The sequence below is a fragment of the Lycium ferocissimum genome, chromosome 1 (assembly GCF_029784015.1).
Source record: "Lycium ferocissimum isolate CSIRO_LF1 chromosome 1, AGI_CSIRO_Lferr_CH_V1, whole genome shotgun sequence".
NCBI lineage: Eukaryota > Viridiplantae > Streptophyta > Magnoliopsida > Solanales > Solanaceae > Lycium > Lycium ferocissimum.
In genome coordinates, this window is record NC_081342.1 from 9,347,005 (window position 1) to 9,352,461 (window position 5,457).

A 5,457-nucleotide genomic window follows, 5' to 3' on the forward strand; every position below is an offset into this window, starting at 1 on the left:
AAAAAAAAAAAAACGATAGAACCTTACCTTTTTTGGGAATTAGATTTGAATCATGAGTGAAATTAATGAGTAGTTAATTAAAGATAAAAAAAAGAAAGTTGAAGAATTGTAAAACTGATTTGAAATTGGAGGAAATTAAGGGATATTGTGAATAATGGCGTGTATTTAGTGGGATAGGAGAGAGAGACGTTTTTGTTGGCTTAAATTTAGGGGTGTGGGAAGTTATTAGATGAGTGGTAAAAAAATGGTAGCTATATGAAGTACATATGTTATATTTTAGCTACTAAATATAATTATTGAAAAGTTTAGTTATGTTCCATAAATAGGTAATAATGGAACCTATGCCAAGTAAATTTTACTTTAATATCTCCATAGTGGTTAATTTTCTTTTTGTTTTTTTCTTAAAGATAACCACTATGGTTCAATTTTTTTGATTTCTTGAAAACCCAATTATTCGATTGATCTGCATCTCCAGTAAGGAGACCAACTTTAACGAGAAGAACAAAATGAAAAAGCAAATGAAGAGATTGAGGTGATGGAATTTGTTCAAATCTGTAAGGCTAGTCAAATCTCAAATTGTTAACTTTTGCATTACTATTTATTGATTTCTTCAACTTTAGTAAGCATTTGTCACTGGAAACTCCAATTCCTCTCTTTGCCCATGGTGCAACAAATGGAGGTGTTGAATGAAAGTGGAGTGCTAAACATTCAATGATGAGTTTAATATTGGTGGTTGATGCTTAAGTTGTGCACGGATGTTTGAGTTTGGAGTTTTTTATGTTGTTTTCGTAACTGAAATACACAAATTAAGGAAAGAGAAAAATCTTATTTGTTTTGTTACTGTCACCGTGTCAAACATTTATTGGTCCTCTTTTTGATATCAGAGCATTTGGAAAGCACGCTCTCTTTATTTTAAAGGGAGATTGTGACTTACGTGTTCAATACACATTTTAATAAGTGTTGACTAAGTGTTCAAATGACTTATGCATTTGGCCTATTTTTATACATGGAAGTATGAAACCTTTATTTAATTAGACTTTAAGCATGATTTAACAAGTGCTTTATGGTCTGTAAAAAAATTTGAGATAATCTGAATCTTTTGAAGAATAACTTGTATACGTTAAAACCGGGTCAATGGTGACCGGTGAGTCCGGAGCCGAAGATAAGTCCAAATGAGCACGAGCATGTTCGGTATTTTCTTCACACCGGGGTATCGTACCGGACGTAATTGACCCGAGACAAGAAAAGCGTGTCCGTCGGTCCGGGTACGCCGAACCAAAATCAACGTGCCCGTTGGTCCGATTAACCGGTTGCGAGGTTGCCACGCGTCAGGAAGTCGTTCTGCCATTTGCATTGACGATCGTACGGGTGTCAGATCGTATGGTCCCACCTTATCTTTTTTAGGGTTTCTTTATTCATAAGGGCTTTTGTATTGTACTCATAGCCCATAAGGCATACCTATAAATAGAGGACCTTTTTCCCCTTTTTGGGGTTAGCTTTTTTCAGATCTCAACATTGTAATAATCAAATATATAGAAGCTCTCTCTCTCTCTCTCTCTCTCTCTCTCTCTCTCTCTCTATCAGATATTGGTCCGAATTTTGTGGTGTTCTTCCTTAGCTTTACTTATTCATTCAATATAATATATTACTTAATATATATATATATAAATCATATCACAATACACATTCTCACGCATAACACACACACACACACACACACACATATATATATATATATATATATATATATATATATATATATATATATATATATATATATATATATATATATATATTGCAACAAACAAATTCATAGACATTTCATACTAACCAAATAGATTAAAATTCATCCACATATCCTATACCTCACTTACAAATTTAATTATTACCTAATCCGAGGAAAATAGTTTGACGCCCACCGTGGGGCTAGGATAATAGTGGTTTTTTAATCTTTGCTTCTTCCTTCTTTTACCCGTCGATTGAGGAATCTGCTAATTTCTGCAAAAAACAGATAAAATGGCAAGCAGCGGACAGTCCAGTCATGTGAACAACAACGAAATCGTGGCTGAAAATAAGAACAACAGTGGGTTACGAAACCTACCTGCAGATCCAATCGACCCAAACTCTGTTGATTCGAGAGAAGGCCTCAACCGGCAGAATACCGTGAATCGGTAATGCCGCCTTTCCGCCGACCGATCCCTTGAATACTCATAACTCAATTACTTTGTACCGGCTCAAGGCCACCGAATACTCCGATGAAAGAGATTAACTTACGTTTAATATTTGAAATATGTTGCAGAACATAGGGACCGCCATAGCCGAACAGGGAATCGCTATAGCTCACCTTTCGCGTGGCAAAAACGATACATTTAGCCTTCTGTGTTAAAAGGGGTCACCGAACCAAGGAGGGACGAACCACGGATAGTAGAAAGCAATGGATCCAGAGTCAGTTAGTCTACCGAAGTTCTGAAGATGCTCGAGACCTTGGCAAAACGGGTCGATTCAACGGAGAAGAGGGTGAAAACGTATAACTTTCGGGTGGATCAGATCCCGGGAGCTCCACCGATCCTGAAAGGGCCGGATTCAAAGAGGTACATTCAAAGGCCTTTCCCTCCTAGTGCGGCTCCGAAGTTAATCCCGAAGAGGTTCAAAATGCCGGATATTTCGAAATACGATGGTACAACGGACCCGTAGGAACACGTGACTTTATATACCTGTGTCATAAAAGGCAATGATGTCGAAGAAGATGAAATTGAGTCCGTGTTGTTGAAAAAATTTGGGGAAACACTATCGAAAGGAGCGTTGACCTGGTATGACCATCTGCCCGAGCATTCCATCACTTCCTTCGAAATGCTCGCGAACGCGTTCATCAAAGCCCATGCTGGGGCCAAAAAGGTGAAAGCTCGAAAGGCGGACATCTTCCGAATAGCCCAAAAGGACGATGAGTTGTTACTAGAATTTGTGAACCGCTTTCAAATGGAACGGATGGAGCTCCCTCCGGTTCTGGAAGAATAGGCTGCACAAGCTTTCACCAAAGGACTTAACTCTCGGAGCTCGACTGCTTCGTTCAAACTGAAGGAAAACTTGTTGGAGTATGAGGCTGTAACCTGGGTAGATGTTCATAACAGATACGAATCAAAGATTCGGGTAGAGGACGACTAACCGAACTTCCCCGGACCTATAATACGAGCAAAGCTCGAGAGGTCGAGGAAAATTACGAGCCGGAGACGCGACCATCGAGGAAAGGTACTGCCCATACTCTCATTCGGTAAAATCGAGCTTCGGTTCGAAAATCGAGGGTCGGCCCCAAATTCTGGGTAGGAGCGATAAACGCCGAACGCCCATCAAAATCGCCGAGGCCTATCATTTAGAAGTGATCTTTGGGAGTTCGGCTAGCAACAAAGACATACCGAGGATATCTAAGTACAACTTCAACATCAACACCTCGGACCCGTCTCGCCATCGGCCGTATCACGAAGCTAGATGGCCAAGGCCATCGAGGTCGGACGCTCGGGTCAACGGACCCAAACGTGGTGTGTGAGTATCACGAGACCCGGGCGCGGATCAAGATTGTCGTCAATTAAGAGAGGAGGTGGCTCGTTTATCAAGAATGGCCACCTTCGAGAATTCCTGAGTGAACGAGCCAAAAACCACTACAAAGAAAGGGAGAGTCACAAACGAGCAGAGCCGGTGGAACCTCAACATGTAATCAATATGATCATTGGGGGAACGGATGCCGGTGATGAAACGAACAAAGGTTTCAATTGTACGAGAAAAGCACAACCGGGACTATGTACCCGAAGGTTCCATCTCCTTAAGTAACGAGGATGCAGAAGGCATCATTCAACCGCAGAATAATGTATTGGTAATTTCTATCTTATTTTCAAATCACAAGTTAAACGTATTTTGATTGACTCAGGTAGTTCGGTAACATCATCCGGTGGAGAGTGGTAGAACAGCTGAGGCTACTCGACCAGATTGTACCGGTAGCCCGAGTACTCAGCGGGCTCAATATGGCAAGCGAATAAATGTTTTTTCCGCGTGCAGGAAAGAATATGTTGAAACGTTTGTCCAAGCAGATGGCGCTGGACATGCAGTTAATGCTGCTGCTTAAATCTACTACAGGCGAAGAACTTGAAATGTTTCTAGATTGTAATAAGTATTACTATATGTGGTTCTATGGTTCTTGATGTGTGCTTTGCTTAGCTTATTGAATGTTGTGTCCTAGCACTAAATAAATCCCCCTATGGGAGATTGAATATTTTATGCAAAGTGGAGTGATTTTAGGCTGTTGGTTCTTGTCATCAAGTGGTCCAATATTTTCCTACTCTGGTTGTAATTTAGCTGCAACTGTTTTTGTTGGTTGTTGTATTGTTCCTTTCGCAGGATCCTCCCTCCTCCACCCCTCCCCCCCTCCTCCCCCTCCCCCTCCCCCATGCTTTTCCTGCTTATGCTTAATCATATTTTTATGGTCAAATGCATAAGCGGACCCTAAAAGTTGCCACATTTTCGATTTTGACACTTAAACTAAAGCTTGTTCCTATTAAACCCTTCAACCTTTATTAAAATGTGTCTATTGAACACAAAATAGTGACATGGCACACCAGGTGAATTACACCCTCTTTGGGCCCGCGGAAAGATGAAAATTTAAAATCTTTTATTTTTTTCCTCAAACATTTCCGATCCTACCTCTGTTGTGTAACCAGCGTCACTTTCATTTTATTGCTGCCCTAAGCTATTCCTTACACCGCCACTTCTACCGTTATCTCATTAGGTAGTTTTTAATTATGGGCTCCAAAATGGTAGCCCACCCCCTTCGCTCTTTCTTCTTCAGATTTAATATCTCCATAGTGGTTAATTTTCTTTTTGTTTTTTTCTTAAAGATAACCACTGTGGTTCAATTTTTTTGATTTCTTGAAAACCCAATTATTCGATTGATCTGTATATCCAGTAAGGAGACCAACTTTAACGAGAAGAACAAAATGAAAAAGCAAATGAAGAGATTGAGGTGATGGAATTTGTTCAAATCTGTAAGGCTAGTCAAATCTCAAATTGTTAACTTTTGCATTACTATTTATTGATTTCTTAACTTTAGTAAGCATTTGTCACTGGAAACTCCAATTCCACTCTTTGCCCATGGTGCAACAAATGGGGGTGTTGAATGAAAGTGGAGTGATAAATATTCAATGATGAGTTTAATATTGGTGGTTGATGCTTAAGTTGTGCATGGATGTTTGAGTTTGGAGTTTTTTTATGTTGTTTTCGTAACTGAAATACACAAATTAAGGAAAGAGAAAAATCTTATTTGTTTTGTTACTGTCAACGTGTCAAACATTTATTGGTCGTCTTTTTCATATCAGAGCATTTGGAAAGCACGCTCTCTTTATTTTAAAGGGAGATTGTGACTTAAGTGTTCAATACACATTTTAATGAGTGTTGATTTAAGTGTTCAAATGA